Source organism: Panthera pardus, unplaced genomic scaffold (genome assembly GCF_024362965.1).
Source record: "Panthera pardus isolate Hobbes unplaced genomic scaffold, ASM2436296v1 HiC_scaffold_7, whole genome shotgun sequence".
Taxonomy (NCBI): domain Eukaryota; kingdom Metazoa; phylum Chordata; class Mammalia; order Carnivora; family Felidae; genus Panthera; species Panthera pardus.
This window is the reverse complement of record NW_026527002.1, coordinates 16,670,584-16,688,689: the sequence shown is the minus strand read 5'-3', so window position 1 is coordinate 16,688,689 and position 18,106 is coordinate 16,670,584. Positions and strand designations below refer to the sequence as shown.

The 18,106-nt window shown below is 36.5% G+C and overlaps 1 protein-coding gene across 1 annotated transcript in view; it reads right to left on the bottom strand.

Moving 5' to 3' along the window:
* Positions 1 to 18,106, bottom strand: part of LOC109269291 (ubiquitin-associated protein 1-like) — a 59,832-nt gene that overhangs the window by 16,116 nt on the left and 25,610 nt on the right.

Sequence of the window (18,106 nt, the reverse complement as noted above, 5' to 3'; positions counted from 1 at the left end):
TTTGTATTTTTCTGATTAGTAGTGAAATTAACATCTCATGATATATTTATTATCTGTATTTCTGTATCCTTTGACTATTTTTCCATGGATTTTTTTTCTTTTCCCTGTTTGGAAGAAGTTTCTATTAATGTATATGTGTGTCTGTGTGTTTATATGTGTATGTGTGTGTGTGTGTAGTCTAGCTTGTGGATTATGTTTTAACTTTCTTTTTTTTTAATTCTTTTTAACATTTATTTATTTATTTATTTAATTTTTTTTTTTTTTTAACGTTTATTTATTTTTGAGACAGAGAGAGACAGAGCATGAACGGGGGAGGGGCAGAGAGAGAGAGGGAGACACAGAATCGGAAGCAGGCTCCAGGCTCTGAGCCATCAGCCCAGAGCCCGACGTGGGGCTCGAACTCACTGACTGCAAGATCGTGACCTGAGCTGAAGTCAGACGCTTAACCGACTGAGCCACCCAGGCGCCCTAACATTTATTTATTTTTGAGAGACAGAGAGAGACACAGCATGAGTGGGGAAGAGGCACACAGACACAGACACACACAGACACACACACACACAGACACACACACACACACACACACACAGAATCCGAAGCAGGCTCCAGGCTCTGAGTTGTCAGCACAGAGCCTGATGCGGGGCTTGAACCTGCAAACGGTGAGATCATGACCTGAGCCGAAGTCAGATGCTCAACCAACTGAGCCACCCAGGCGCCCCTGTTTTAACTTTGTTTATAGTGAACTTTATGGGCCATTCTTCATTACTGTATAGTCATATTTATCATTCTTTATGTTTTATTAGTGATTTTTGTGTCTGGTATAATAAATCTCTACTCTGAGGTCATAGATTTACTGTATTTTCTTTGAAATGTTTAAAGTTTTGCCTTTTATGCATGAGTATGTCTAGAAGTGATTTTTGTGTTTGGTGTGAAATAGGAATCCAATTTTATTGTTTCCTTATAATCAGTTGTTCTAGCACTATTTAATTAAAAGTCCATTCTTTCCCTTTATAACCAACAGTGCCATCTCTGTCTTTATCATTATAATGTATACAGAGTTGTGTTTCTTAGTTTTCTCCTGTTTCGTTGTTTATTTTGTCTCTCCCTGTGTCAATAGCAATACTATCTTAATTAGTATAACTTCCAAAAAAAAAAAATCTAACCACTAGGAAAAATCCCATTTCATTCTTGTTAGCAATGCCTTGTCTAATTTTGGGTTTTGCTCTCTGATATATATTTTAGAATTGGTTTTTATAAAAAAGCATTGTTGAAATTTTTATTGTAATATCTGCATCAGTTTGGGAAGAAGTCATGATATTTCAACATTTTTGAATCTTTCTATGTAGTAACATGACACATCTCTCCATTTACTTAGGCTTTCTTTAATGTGTCAGTAATTCTTCATAAATGTCTTATTCAGCTTTTTTCAGATCTGTTTTTAGGTACCGTATCTATTTGTTTCTATTATAAATGATATTAATAAGCTATGTTTGAAAGTTGCTGTTGTGTAGAAGTACAGTTGATTTTTGAATATTTTATATCCAGCAACCTTGCTAAATTCTTTATTAATTCTAATAATTTATTTTTATTTATTATGTATAAAGTAATATCTTCTGTGAAAATGATTATTTTTTTTTCTTCCTTTACAAACTTAAACTTTTTATTGTTTCTTATTTTACTGCTGTTGTTAGGACCTTCAGTAAAATGTTTAGTAGATCGATAATTGTAGGTATGCTTGTCTTCTTCCTGATTTTCAGAGGAATTCTTCCATAATGTTTTACCATAAATAATCATGCCCTGTACAGGGTGAGGAAGTTCTACTCCTAGCTTACAGTACCTTTCTTGATGAGTTAGTGTTGAATTTTATCAACACTTTTCTGTGTTAATTAAAACTTTCATATAGTTTTTCCTCTTTTAATCTGTTAATGTGGTTAATTATATATATATATATTTGATAGATTTTGCATTCTGGGATAAACCAAGCTTTCTCATGATATACTATCTTTTTATACTGCTAGTTTGGGTTTGCTTACATTTTGTTTACATTTCTACATCTATGTTCATGGGTGAGGTGGGCCTGTAATTTTTCTTCTTTGTATATCCTTGTTTTCTTTGGATATGACTATTATATAGTAACTTCACTGGCTAAATTGGGGAGTATTCCTCTTTTTCCGATCTCTGGTGGAGTTTGTGTAAGATTGGAACATCTGATTATTTGAAAGTTTGGTAGAATTCACCTATGAACTTAGCCACCAAGATGCCTCTTAAAACAGTTTTAATAGGATATATATTTCTAGAGATTTGGATATTCTTACATCTCAAATTTATTGTCATAAAATTTTTATAATAGTCCCTTTAAAAAAATTCTTCCCTTTATCTAAAGTTACAGCCATCATTTCACTCCTAATATTATTTTATTTATTCTCTTTTTTTCTTGATCAATCTTACTAGAGGATTTTCTATTTTATAAGTTTTTACAAAGATCTACTTTTCAGCTTAATTGATACTCTCCACTGTATCTTCATTTTCCATTTTATTAATCTTCATTCAACTTAGATTTTATTTTGTTATTCTTTTTTAAATTTAATTTTTTTAAATTTTAATTTTGAGAGAGAGACAGCATGAGGGGAGGAGGGGCAGAGAGAGAGGGAGAGAGAGAATCTCAAGCAGGCTCCACGCTGCCAGCACAGAGCCCAGTATGGGGCTCAAACCCACAAACTGTGAGATCATGACCAGAGCTGGAACCAGGAGTTGGACACGTAACCAACTGAACCACCCAGGCACCCCTTGTTATTCCTTTTTTTTAAACTTCTATAGTTCAACTTAAGTTCTTTAGTTTTCACACTTTATTTTTTAATATGTAAGTATTTGAAAGCTGTATCTTTCCCTTCAAGTAATGCTTTCACTGCTTCTTATAACATTTTGATTTATGATACTTTGAATTCCATTTATTGCTCTGTATTTTCCTGGAATATATTTTTTGTTCCTTTTATATTCAGTTTTTCTATGTCTTTATGATTTAGGTATGTTTCTGGTGAGTAGTATATAGCTGGAATTTTAAAATCCACCTGATAGTCTTCATCTTTTAACTGGGAAGTTTAAGACATTAACAGTCAATGGAATTTAGTATATATTTGCATTTGTCTTAATCTGCCTTTTAAAAATTTGTCCTATTTTTCTCCTTTCTTATCTCCTTCTTGCTCTTCATTTTGAATGATAGTGTATTTGTTTTTATTTTTCCATTTTTTCTCTAATTATTTAGAAGTTAAGCATTGTTTTTCTTTTCAAGGTTTTATTTGGATTTTTTCCATTTATATGTAACTTAATGAAGTGTGAGGTTAATCAATGTCTTAACACTCCTGACTGAATAGTAGAAGATACTGAACTTTGATCACCCTCCATCAAATTATTTACTATTCTTGGCCAGTATTTTTGCTTGCTTGCTTGCTTGCTTGCTTGATTTATTTATTTATATGTTTATTTATTTTGAGAGACAGAGAGAGAACACATGTGAGCGGGGGAGGGGAAGAGAGAGGAGGGAGAGAGGATCCCAAGCAGGCTCTGCACTGCCAGTATGGAGCCCAACATGGAGCTCAAACCCATGAACTATGAGATCATGACCTGAGCTGTAACCAAGAGTAAGACGCTCAACCAATTGATCCACCCAGGCACCCCTTAGTTTTATTTTTTTAAACTCCTAAGTTAGAGATTATTGTAGTTAAAGATGATATGTTTAAATTTATCAGTTTGTTTAGATGTTTACCAATATCTTTGCTCATTTTTTTTTTTACTTTTGTCTCTTAAAACTTCTTTTGGGTCCATTTTCTTTCTTTCTGAGTACATTTTTAGAAAATTCCTTCATTAAGTTTTTCTAATGGCAAACTCTTATATTTTTTTAATCTGAGAATGTCTTTAGTTTACCCTAGTTAGTAAAAGATAGTTTAGTTGAATATGCAAGTCTCAATTGACAGTTACTTTCAGCACTTTGAAGATTATTGTTCACTTTGACTTTTGGTTTCATTCTTGTTCTTGAGAAGTGTGCTTTCTTATACAAACATAATACCACCATGTATTTTGACATAACTATATATTTTGCTAGGTTCATGGACCCCATTATTTCTTCTACTTTAGACCCCTACAATGAATTTATTATTTAGTTTTAATTGTCTTTAAATTGAGGTATTCTGTCTTTAATGATTTCCTTAAAAAGTATACTTATGTGGTATAAATTCTGAATCCTTTTATGTTTGAAAATGCCTTTCTTCAACTTCTTATGGTTTGGCTCTGCCCACTGCTAGGCCCTCTCTTCCCTCATTTAAAGGGATTCATGTCAAGAAATACCCCACCAGAGCCACAACAGCAAGTAATTCAAAGGTTTATTACTCACTCAGGTATAGGCAGGTTGAGGGAGGCTCCAGGGAGAGGGGACCCACCAATGAGAAGGCTCTCCAACTTCCATATAAATGATATTCTGGCCAGGCATAGAATTCTTGGATTACATTCACTTCTTTCAAAAAGTCTCTAAACAGTATTCCTTTACTTTTTATTCTCCTGGACTCTAGTACTATCAATGAGGATTGTGATAGCAGTTCTGATTCTCTTAACTTTTTTTTTTTTTTAATTTTTTTTTTTTTAACTTTTTTAAATTTATTTTTGAGACAGAGAGAGACACAGCATGAACGGGGGAGGGGCAGAGAGAGAGGGAGACACAGAATCGGAAGCAAGCTCCAGGCTCTGAGCCATCAGCCCAGAGCCCGACGCGGGGCTCGAACTCATGGACCGCGAGATCGTGACCTGAGCTGAAGTCGGACGCCCAACCAACTGAGCCACCCAGGCACCCCTCTCTTTCCTTTTTAAGTAACCTGATCTCTCTTTGAAAGTTTATATAAATTTTTAAAAAAATCTTTAAAGTTAGGAAATGTCACCAGAATGTGCCTACATGTGTCATTTTTCATTAATCCTGTCTGGTACTTGGTGTGCTCCTGCTATTTGAAATGTCAAGTTTTTTTTCAGCTCAGGAAAACTCTCGTTTTTCCTTTTTATTTGTAGCTTCTCTTCTATTCCTTTTCTTCCTTCTGGAATGCCTTTATTTTCTTAAAAAATTTTTTTTAATGTTTACTTTTGAGAGAAAGAGAGTGTGAGTGGGGGAGGGGCAGAGAGAGAGGGAGACACAGAATGTGAAGCAGGCTCCAGGCTCTGAGCTGTCAGCACAGGCTTGAACTCAAGAGCTGTGAGATCATGACCTGAGCCGAAGTCGGATGCTTAACCAACTAGGACACCCAGGAGCCCTGGAATGCATATCAGGCTTCTTGAAACTGTCTTCTATGTTTCTTTTCATGAATGATTTCCTTTTATTTGTATTTTTCTTTTTGTCATATTTTTTCCATTTGATCTCCTAGATCTTCCGGCTTACTACTCATGATGACTACTTTGTATTTCAGCAGTACTAGTTTTTGGATTATTTTTGTAGGTGTTAAATTCAAAAGTGATGTTTATTTTTTAACTTGCGCAGACATGTTTCTTTCCTTGAAATAAATCTACTCAGGAGTTGTCTGCATCAAAATAAAAATCTTCTGTACAGTGAAGGAAACAGTCACCAAAACTAAAAGACATGGAATGGGAGAAGATATTTGCAAATGACATATCTGATAAAGGGTTAGTATCCAAATTATATAAAGAACTTACAAAACTCAACACCCAAAAAACAAATAATCCAGTTAAAAAATGGGCAGACATTTTTCCAAAGAAGGCATCCAGATGGCCAACAGACACACGAAAAGATGCTCAACATCACTCATCATCAGGGAAATACAAATCAAAACTACAATGAGATATCACCTCACATGAGTCAGAATGGCTAAAATTAACAATACAGGAAACAACAGTTGTTGGTGAGGGTGTGGAGAAAAGGGAACTCTCTTACACTGTTGGTGGGAATGCAAACTGGTGCAGCCACTCTGGAGAACAGTATGGAAGAGTTGTCATTATGTTTTTATTAAAATTCTTCTTAGGTTTCTTCTGCCATTAAATCTGCCTCAATAGGAGCCACCTATTCAGGTATGGTCCACAAACTCTGCTCATATCAGCTGTGGAGGGAGAGGAGTTGAATCCAGTGTGGGTCAGGATTTGAAGTCTCTTTAAGCAGTGTGGTTCTCAATGGTGGGGAGATTCAGTGGGTTCCAGCTCTGGTTCTTTCTTAGGCAATCCTAGCATTGCCCCATGCTTGGTCAGAAAAGCCAATTTCCTCTGCAGTAGCTGGGTCCTCCTGGAGTTATAAACAAGATGTGTCCTACACTGGCTGCTCTGCTCAGTTTCCTTGGGAGCTAAATATCTCAGATGAAGGTAGGATTGCCTCTGTCTTTAGCACATAATCACATACACACACCCTCTTCCCCCATTGGCTGTTTTGCTTATTAAATGATACTGAATGAAGCATGACACTTGGGTGTATTTATAAGCCACCCCAAACCTACCTTTCTGGTCTCTTTTTCTGCTTCTCTTTTTATGATACAAAGTGTTTCGTAAGTACTGATTTATCCTTCTGTTTCCTGAACACATGGTATAGTTTATCAAAAGTGGGAGAGATAACAATGAGAGTGTTAGAAACATACACCCAGGCTGAAATTATCCCAGAATCTATTTTCCAAGCACATTTTTACAAAACATAAGGAAACTTAGTCTTGTTCAGGATCACATAGCTAATTTTAGTTAATATTAAGTGGTGGAATGTGAATCTTGACAGGAAGGAGACTGGGGAAACAGTGTTCATAGAATATTCCTGCCAGTGAGATGCAGAAATAAAGGCAAGGTATTTTGTGAGGGTTGTTCGTTCAGGCATTCACTTAATATGTATCAGTCAGAAGAACTTCACACATGAATTAGGAGGTGACAATAGAAATGGGTGAGAAATATTTTAAACAGGGTAGCTCCATTAAAGACCGGAAATGTGAGACGCATTGTGTGTTTGAGAAAACAACAATTTTGAACTGCTGAAACACTTGAGGGGATAGCAGAAAGTGAGGCTGCGAAGGTTAGATGGAGCTAGATTGTAAAGGGGTTTTCATGTTAAACGTTGTGCTACATTTATTCGGTCATTTACTGAAAACTTGTGTGCCAGGGGCCATTACAGCACTGGGGATACAGGAGTGAGAGAGAAGTGTTTCTGTTCTCTGGGAGCTGTAGGCATTAGGGAGTTGATGCAGTGAGGTGATTTAAGGTCTTGCTGCATCTCAGGTCTTGTTTCTGCCTCTGATGGGCTTTTGGAGAAAGAGAGACAGAGACAGAGAGAGAGAGAGCTAGAGAGAGAGAGAGAGAGTCTGTGTGTGTGTCTAACTACCTATCTTGCTTCCCATTGCTTGAAGCATTGCATCAGTATTTCCAGTAAACAGAGGATGTTGTTAGCTAGGGTAGAGTTCACATTCAACTAGTTAATCATAATTGACTTATTGGAAATGGTCCTGTGGAGAAATTAAATTATTTTCTAAGTTTCTACTAGAGCAGTTGGAGATTCCTTTGAGGTAGTTCTGTGAATTATTTCACATAGCTGTTGTAAAAAGAATTGCTAAGTAAGGCAATATTGTGTAATTGTATGTATAAATATATATAGTCTGAAATTTTTAATGACTACTAGTTTTTGTTGTCTCTGTTGTCTTTTAACAGCTGTAAAAATAAAGCGGAAATGGCAACTGCCATTTTAACAAAGTACATTTTACCAAATATCCTTTCCCCTTTCTTTCCTTCCTCTTGGAATCTTGCACAAATCTGTTTTCTTATAATATGCAACGAACGGATTTATTTCTTGACAATATATTTAATAACAAGATTAATTAGCAGACCCTATGGATACCTTCTAAATCGTAATTTTTCAATTTCTTGTAAGCAAGTAAGTGTTGGGAACATTTTGTTACATTCTATTTTTCTTCCTGTTTACAGCTCCCAGATTAGCCGTGTATGTAAACTGCGCACCGCAGCTTTTCCATTTAACATTCATGATAGCATCCCACGCTACTTGCAGTTTGAAAATGGACACATGAAAAGTGGGATATCTTTATTTTTTACACTTTCTAGTTTGCATCAGTCATGAATCAACAAATACTTGGTGAATGTCCAATGCAACAGAATACCAAGTGCCATAGAAAGATAATAAGATGCCTATATTGCAGGGATTGTTAATCCAACAGAAAAAACAAAATGCCATTATGGGAAGGCATATAAAAAGTGTGGCAGTAACTCCCAAATAATGTAATGTACCCTGGTGCATGTATTTGCTCTGTCCCTTACATACCCCCTTACTGGTCCCAGTACTCTTCATGGCCACGTGCTTCCTACTTATCATTTGTGGAAAGAAGGGAAGTCATGTACCTCACTATTTTGGAAATAAGATCCAGTACCTACCAGGAGGAAACAAGATCTGAATGAAGTACCATCTAAATAAAGTGGAGGATAGAAGTTTGAAAGGCTATCTCAATATTTATGAAGTCCTTTCTGATCTGTTCAGTAGTAGCCAGTGCAAAATAAAAAATGATATAACTTAAAAACTTACTGCCTGCCAAGAGTGGTAAGCTTGTAAGTTTAAGTAGAAAAAGTCAGTGTTTCCTTATTTGATGCTGCTGCCCCTTCTGGTTTACGTTCAGAGAAGAGGAATGACTTCCCCAGGGAACCTTGTCCTCTAACTATTGTCTTTGGCCTGGGGCCTCCACTGTGCTCTCCTCTCACCTGCATCAGGGCCCAGGCAAGAACAGGTGCTTAGGATGCTGCCAGAGAGTCATCAGCACTTTCTGACTCTGCAACATTTGCCCTCCCCCTTCCTGGGTCCTGTTCTCTTTGGGTACAAAGGTCAAGTCTGAGCCCATTTGGGAGATGCTCTGGGCCTGCAGTCTGGGACTAATATACCACATGGTCATACATTCTTAGGAACTCTAATTCCTGTTTTGGACTTTCAGTCTGTGTATACTCTTGCTGCATTTAGGTGCAACCTATCAAACTTATTAATGTTTTCTGTAGTGAAATTATAAAAATTTAATGTGATATCATTTTAGAATTGAGATAAATGAAAGTGACAACTGTAATTTAAAATGTAAACTATTTGTCCAGTAGAACAGAAATCAGAGATACACAGAAGTTTAGAAAATAAAACCTTGAGATACCACAGATACGGGTTTTATAATTTAAAAATGGTCTAAGACCTTTTGTAGCAACGTGGATGGAACTGGAGAGTGTTATGCTAAGTGAAATAAGTCCTACAGAGAAAGACAGATACCATATGTTTATGTGGATCCTGAGAAACTTAACAGAAGACCATGGGGGAGGGGAAGGAAAAAAAAAGTTAGAGAGGGAGAGAGCCAAACCATAAGAGACTCTTAAAAACTGAGAATAAACTGAGGGTTGATGGGGGGTGGGAGGGAAGGGAGGGTGGGTGATGGGCACTGAGGAGGGCACCTGTTGGGATGAGCACTGGGTGTTTTATGGAAACCAATTTGACAATAAATTTCATATTAAAAAAAATAAAAATAAAAATGGCCTAAGAACTTTCTAAAGATTCTCTGATACCAGATTCTCCATAGCATAGCATACTTAGTGTTTTTTTGTTTTTATTTTTGTTTTTTGATACAGTGTATTGAAAATGTAGCTCCAAGATCTTGAACCTATGAGAACAATTGATGTAGGTTAGGAATGGTAACTCTAGTAACCACAGGGCCATTCAGCAATGGACCTGAATGAAGCCCATAGCTCACACATTATTACAACCTATTTGAAGTGATCTTTGGTTTATGGCTTTCTTGGTCTAGAAATTTTGAAAATATTACTTAGTTACTATAGGTTAATCTGGGCCTGAAAATGATTATTCAAGAAACATCTTAAGTGTGTTAGCACAATCTCCTAGAACTAGCATTTCTGTGAAAGGGTACCTGGGTAGGCCTTCCAAGTGTCTCGTGTGTTTTTTTCTCTGAGTAACCGATCACTTTGAAAGGACCTTTCCAGTTTCTGAGACTATAATATAGTCTCATGTACTCTTAAACTTTATCAGCAAGTAAAAAATAATAATAAAAAAATCAACTGAAAAACTGTCATGGGAATACAGGTTGTTGAATGTTGACACCAGAAAATCAGATATGGTGAGAAACAGCAGCATCTTTCCTGAAACAATGCTATATGAACCAAAGTTGTTAGAACTTAGAGCAAGAGAGATCTTTTTTTTTTTTTTTTCTGATGTTTGTTTATTTTTGAGAGAGAGAGAGAGAGACAGCGCATGAACAGAGGAGGGGCAAAGAGAGAGGGAGACACAGAATGCAAAGCAGGATCCAGGCTCTGAGCTGTCAGCACAGAGCCCAACATGGGGCTTGAACTCAGACAGGGAGATCATGTTCTGAGCCCAAGTTGAATGCTTAACCAATAGAGCCACCCAGGCGCCCCTCAAGAGAGATCTTTTTTTTTTTTTTAATAAATGTACAAATATATCACTATTTTTGTTTGCATTTAAGCCAAATTTCTGTGAGCTAGAAAGTTAGACAATGTATAATCCATATTTTATACATTAACACAAATTTCAAAACATAAAGTATAGCAATATTCTCTATTATTCAAATCCACATTTTTTAAAATCTAGAATACAATATTTATAAAACTTAACACCTCCTGCAACAAAGCCAACATTATTAGGAGAGTTGTTTGAGGAGTTTTTAGTGGTTGCAGTGGAGACAATTTTCCTCATTAAGTAACTGTATAGGGATTTAACACATTCTTTTTTTTTTTTTTTTTTTTTGGGATTTAACACATTCTTTAAGTTGCTTGAATGCAACCTAGAATGTGGTAATGGTAACAAAATTCATATCAATTCAAACATTCAAGACAAAAAGACTTATTTTTTACTTAAGCCAATAATGAATTTTGAAAATACATTAAAAAACACCCTCCCAACCACTGTTAACACACTCCTTTATGCTTTCACACAGCATGTTCCAGGAGTTATCATTTTCTGTGCCTCCACAGGTCTTTCTATTGGGACAGTTATCAATCACCTTTCTCATCTTTGCATTAACCTGTCCATCTGCCTAGCCCGGTACCTATCTCTAGCCAACATTACAGTTTCTTCATTATTTTGCCTTGCAAACTTGTTCCTCACCTCGTGTGGTCCCTCTTGTTCTTTGCCCATCTCTTGGCATTCCTCTGTGAATCTATGTTTTGCTGCCAGTGATGTTTCAGAACTGGAGGGTTTCTCTGAGTTTCTTTCTTTGTCTCTGTTTCTCATTTTATTGGATCTTTCCCAGTCAAGAAACCCATCCTTTGCCCTAGAATTCAGGCTGCTTTCTTTTTTGTCTTGGTTTCTTTCTGGACTGAACACTTATTTCTCGTTGTTCTCTATGTCTGTACTTATCACTGTTTTCATATCTTTCTTTCCTTGCTTTCACATGCTCTTCTTTGCTTTCCTCAAGAGAGATCTTAAAGGCAAACAAGGTTGCAGGAAATGATTCAGAATATTACCCATGAATATATTTCCTTGACTATTGATAAATTCCATGCAACATGAGTCAGTCTATGGCTATTACAAAATGAATTGGATATCAGGGATTCTTGGTGCCTCTGTCTTTAGGTTCTTTCCATCTTGTGTAGCCTACACTTATTGCCATTAAAGTGGAAACTACCAGATAACACTATGCCACACACACAAAGTGTTTGAGTTACATACACAAAGTGGGTGTTTTTCAGACTTGCATATGTGTGAGAATCACTAAGAGTGTTTGTTACAAAGGTTGGTTTTATTCTGATTCAGGGGATCTGCAGACCATGTTTTGAGACACATTGCTTTAAAATGAAAGAATGAGAAACAGCATAGAGGTTTCGATTTGTTTTTTTGGTTAAAGGTCTTGTTCACACTCTATGGAAGTCATTCTTGTAGTTGCAAAATGTTAGTATTCGTTCAGGAAGGGAAAATAGGTTTTATCATTGTTCAGAGCCCATTTTTCATATATACATGATGAAGTTTATACTCCTAATCGAGAACTTTTCTTTGAACTCTAGGTGTGTATATCTAGCTGTCTGCTGGAACACCTCTACCCAAATGTCTAATAGACTTCTCCCACTTCACTCAGCCACACTAAAATCCTCCTTTCAGTCCTGGTTCACTTGCAGTTTTCCCAATTTTGTTTAATGGCAAAATCAGTCTTCCAACTGTTGAGGCCAAAATACTTGGAATTATTCAAAGAATTATTTTTTTAAATTTTATTTATTTTGAGAGAGAGAGAGAGAGCAAGTGAGGGAGGTGCAGAGAGAGAGGAAGAGAGAATCCCAAGCACACAGCCAGCACAGAGCCCAGCGTGGAGCTCAGTCTCACAAACCATGAGATTATGACTTGAGCGGAAATCAAGAGTTAGACGCTTAACTGACTGAGCCACTCAGGCACCCCCCCCCCCTTTTTTTGTATACTCCACATCCAGTTGACTGACAAATCTTTTTGCTTCTACCTTCAGAATATATCTAGAGTCTGATCATTTTCTCCCTACCTCTTGATACATCCTGGCTCAAGCTTTTAACTGTCTTTCATCTGAATTATTGCAAGTCTCCTTACTATTGTTGCTTCCATTCTGATTCCTTTATAATCTGTTCTCAGCCCAGCAGCCAGAGTGTTCTAAAATTAAAACCACATCACGAACCCTGCAGTGGTTTCCTGTGTCACCCAGAGTAACAGCCAAAAAAAACTGAGACTGACCTACAAAGTTTGAGATCTCTCTGATCTTTTCTTACATCTCTCTCTTTCCTGCTTACTTTCTTGTAGGTCCACTCTTCTCCACATTATTTCTTGAAGCCACAGGGCCTTTGTACTAGCTGTTCCCTCATTGTACTAGTTGCCTGGAATGATCTTCCCCTGGGATATCTGAATGGCTCCCTTCCTCACCTCCTTCAAGTCTTTGCTTTAATGTTGCCTTCTCCAAGGACCAACTCTTACTCCTTTATTTATTTAAAACTGTGATCCCTTTTCCCTCCTGCCCATCTTTTCTACCATGAGTCCCCTAATCCCCTTTGTCCTGCTCTGGTTTTCCAAAGCACCTCTAGATTACTCAATGCCACTGACATTGATTCTAGATTAGCTTTTTTTTTTTTTTTTTTTGATTGATTGATTGTTTATTTTTGTTTCTCCCACACTGGAATGTAATAGCCACAAGGAAGCAATTTTTAGCAATTCTGTTCACTGAGGTGTCCCAGTTCTTAGAAAGGTACTCAATAAATATTTGCTGAGTAAACTCAATGAAATGTTTATGGAGTAGTTACTGAAAGTCAAGTGCTGCTCTGAGTTCGAGGAGCACCGCTGTGAATAGACAGGACAGTTCTGCCTTCTTGGAGCTTACATTCCTAGTGGGAACTAACTGCACAATAGCAGAACTGCAGAATGTGCAGCATTTTGTGTGGAGACCAGCACAGTGGGGCTGATAAAGTAGCCACAGCAGTCAGAGTTGGAGGAGAATACCTAGTAGTGCCCTCTGCAAAATACAGAGTGGACCACAAGAGCTGTGGTGTGCAGGATAGTGAAAACTTCCAAAAACCAGAGAGTGAATTACAGTATACGAAAGCGTAAGAATTACAGGAAAAAAAATAGTGAACACAAACAAGAAAGCATTTGTGGGGGAAAAGGAAAGAAAGCTATGTAAACAGCATATAATAGAAACTCCAATAATAGTGGCTTAACCACACAATGGTTTATTTTATCACATAAAAGAAATCCACATGAGGGAGCCAGGTGCTGGGTGGAAGCTTCAGGATTCCACTAGTGACTGAGTGTCCCATCTCTTCCACTATCCTCAGCACATGCCTCTGTCCTCAAAATCATTTCCTGGAAGGAGGCAAAAGGAAAGGCCAAAGGAACCTTCCAGAAAATGACATAGTTCTTATGGGCTAGAACTTGATCACCTGGCCACACCTAGCTGCAAAGGAGTCTAAGGAAACTAGTCTTTTAATCCAGAGCATTGTCACCACAACTATCTTTGCCATAGTAATAAATGGGTAAATTGCAATTTATTTGAAGAGAATTCAAGATTAAAATACAGCGCATACAAGAGCTGGAACCAAGACCTTGATTAAATCATATCTGGTAGGAAGGGTTGGTAGTTAGAATTGTACCGTTTGCATAACTTGATATGCATAACTTGATATATCACTAGTTCTTTGTATTTGAGTGTTGAGGGTGATTAGCAAGGAGGGAGATTTAAAAGTTACAAAACTGATGTCCCTTGAACAGATGGTGAGAATTTCAAATTGAAATGGTGCTTTTGTAGTTATATGCTTTATGCCGCTGACATGCAACATTGACTGTTTTTATGTCCTTTGAATAAAGGAGTATAGGAACCCAAGAATTGGTGTATCTTTTGGATCACATTTAGGGAATGTTTGTAAAGAGTATCCCAAGTCCTTTGTTTTAAAATTTAATATTAGTATTTTTAAAAAAAGTATTTTTAAAAAAATTAGTATTTTAAAAAATACTGATTTAAAAAAATTAGTATTTTAAAAAATATTAGTATTTAAAAAAAAAGTATTTTTTAAAAAAGTATTCATTTAAAAAAAATGAATGTACAGTGAAAAGTACATCATTTCCTACCCCAGATCATTATATCCCTAACCCTCCAGACTTTCAGTGTCTCTCCCCAGAAGCAACTACTCTTACCAATTTCTTGTATAAGAAGTCACATAAAACTCATGAACCTTGAGAAAATGAATGCTTGTTTCTTACTGGTAACAGTGATGACTCTGATATGTAGGCATTAAGAGGAAGAGCAATCTGAAATGATACCAGCTCTAAGAAACCCATCCTTGGTTAGGCCAGGCAGATAACCAGGCAGATGTTATCACTGCCTCTGAAACTCCTTCGTGTCTTTTTATAATTATCATCATTTTTTGTTGTGGTAAAATATATATATAACAAAGTTTGCCATTTTAACTGTTCTTAAGCATACAGGTCAGTGGCATTGAGTAAATTCACATTGTTGTGCAACCATCACTGCTATCCATTGCCAGAACTTTATCCTCTCCCTCCCTCCCAAGCCCCCCACCCCCACCTGCTGAGCCCCTGGTAACTACCACTCTATTTTATTTCCTGTCTCTATCAATTTTCCTATTCCGGGTATTCATATAATTGGAATTGTACAGTATTTCTCCTTTTGTGTCTGGCTTATCTTAGTTGGCCTAATGCTTCAAGGCTCATCTGTGTTGTAGCATGTGTCAGAATTATCTTCTTTTTAATTCCATTGTATTGATATTCCGTGTTTTGTTTATCTGTTCATCTGTTGATGAACATGTGGGTTGTTTTCACCTTTATGCTGTTGTGAAAATTGTTGCTATGAACATTGCTGTACTAGATTTGTTTTGAGTTCCTGCTTTTAATTCATTTGTATCCTTTATGTCTTTTTATAACGTACTGTGGTTTATTGTAGTTGATACACAGATGCTTTAAGTTACCCATTAGATTCCAGTGCCTTGAGAGAGGGGCCCATAATTTTTTTCCACTTGCAAATGTACTCATTTGGTCATTCAGCAGTATATATTGAGTACCTGCTGAGTACCAGGCATCGGGGTAGACTCTGGGGACACAGAGTGCAATGACAAATATGACCTCTATCTTTTTGCAGCAAAAATCTAACGAGGGACATTTTTTTTCTCATTGCATAGAAAAATGACTTGTACATTGTAAATATTCAACAAATATTTGTTGACTTGGTTAACTTACTCACTTCACATGTCCTCAGTGATTCTTGAGGGTATCATATCAGTGACTGGATAGCAGTAAACATATTTGGAACAAATGTAAGCTCTGTGAGAGTAGGAATCATGCCTTTCTTGTTCACTGTTGTATTTCTAGCAAATAGGATGGTGTCTAATACACAGTATGGTCTCAATAATTTATAAACAAATACTGATGACATAATTTGTTCTAATGAACTCTGCCAAGTTCTAATGAACTCTGCCCATATATTATGGTTGGAAAAAAGTGAGGCATTTAAGAAAGCCAGAAGAGCAGTGACCAGGTCAGGAATAGAACCTGCGTGTCCTGACCTTCAATTGATGCTTTATGCCCTTGATCACACTAGTATATAAAATTAGAACTGATGTTCCACCTTTCTGCAAAAGATGTGAACTTTAATTAGCTATACTCACAGTATGGAGGTTTAAGGTCTTTACATTTCCTAAAAATGATAATGAATCAGATTCCAAAATAGGCTTGTTAAATGCTATTCTTAAATAAAAAAGATAGTAGCATATGACGATGAATTGCTATTTCTGCTATGAAGGATGAGGTGTTACTGTGCCGTCTGCTTGGGAAGGCCTCACCAAGCCATGTCTAACTTGATATGTCATTTCTTTGCTCATCCAGCTCAACCCCATTTTGGGGGTTTGGAAATGATACCCAATTCCTGGCTGTCAATTAATTATTTAGGCCTTTTGGATCTTTTGAGCAACCTGGTTTGGAAATATTTAATCCTATGTTATAATGAGTTAAAGTTTATCTCGTTAGGAATTCTTGTTACATTTTTCATGAATGAGAAGGCTGAGTCCTTTGATTATTTTTAAGTTTTTGGATTTTTTGTGGATCTTAAAGCCAAGCTATTTTTAAAATTTCAGATATTTCCATTTCCAAGAAGCCTCCATTATTTGAAAGGTGCAAATTCATTTTATAATAAAATCTAAGAAGAGTATAGACTAAATTTACACCCAACGTTAGCTGATCAAGCTCTGAGACCCTCAGAATCTGCTGATGGTACAGGAAATAGAGGACCTTAATTCATAAGGTAAACAATTTTGTGTAAATATTTAAAGAGTTTGACAATTTAATAAGAATGAATTGAGTAGAAATTCTCCAGAAGAACTTGAAGAGAGTAGGAATTTGTCATTTCTTCCAGGTTGTCCAGTTTGTTGGCATATCATTTTTTCATAGTATTCCCTGATAATTGCTTGTATTTCTTAGGGGTTGGCTGTAATAATTCCATTTTTGTTTGTGATTTTATCTATTTGGGTCCTCCCCCTTTTCTTTTTGAGAAGCCTGGCTAAAGGTTTATCAATTTTGTTTATTTTTTCAAAAAAACAGCTCTTGGTTTCATTGATTGGCTCTACTGTTTTTTTAGATTCTATATTGTTTATTTCTGCTCTGATATTTATTATTTCTCTTCTTCTGCTGGGTTTGGGGTGTCTTTGCTGTTCTGTTTCTAGTTTCTTTAGGTGTGCTGTTAGATTTTGTATTTGGGATTTTTCTTGTTTCTTGAGATAGGCCTGGATCGCAATGTATTTTCCCCTCAAGACTGCCTTTGCTGCATCCCACAGGGTTTGGATTGTTGTATTTTCATTTTCATTTGTTTCCATATATCTTTTAACTTCTTCTCTGATTGCCTAGTTGCCCCATTCATTCTTTAGTAGGATGTTCTTTAACCTCCATGCTTTTGGAGGTTTTCCAGACTTTTTCCAGACTTTTCCTGTTGATTTCAAGTTTCATAGCATTGTTATCTGAAAGAGTGCATGGTATGATCTCAGTTCTTGTATACTTATGAAGGGCTGTTTTGTGACCCAGTATGTGATGTATCTTGGAGAATGTTCCATGTGCACTAGAGAAGAAAGTATGTTCTGTTGCTTTGGGATGCAGAGTTCTAAATATATCTGTCAAGTCCATCTGATCCAATGTATCATTCAGGGCCCTTGTTTCTTTATTGATTCTCTGTCTAGATGATCTGTCCATTGCTGTAAGTCGAGTATTAAAGTCTCCTGCAATTACCACATTCTTATCAATAAGGTTGCTTATGTTTGTGATTAATTGTTTTATGTATTTGGGGGCTCCTGAGTTCGGCGCATAGACATTTATAATTGTTAGCTCTTCCTGATGGATAGACCCTGTAATTATTATATAATGCCCTTCTTCATCTCTTGTTACAGCCTTTAATTTAAAGTCTAGTTTGTCTGATATAAGTATAGCTACTCCAGCTTTTTTTTGACTTCCAGTAGCATGATAGATAGTTCTCCATCCCCTCACTTTCAATCTGAAGGTGTCCTCAGGTCTAAAATGAGTCTCTTGTAGACAGCAAATAGATGGGTCTTGTGTTTTTATCCATTCTGATACCCTATGTATTTTGGTTGG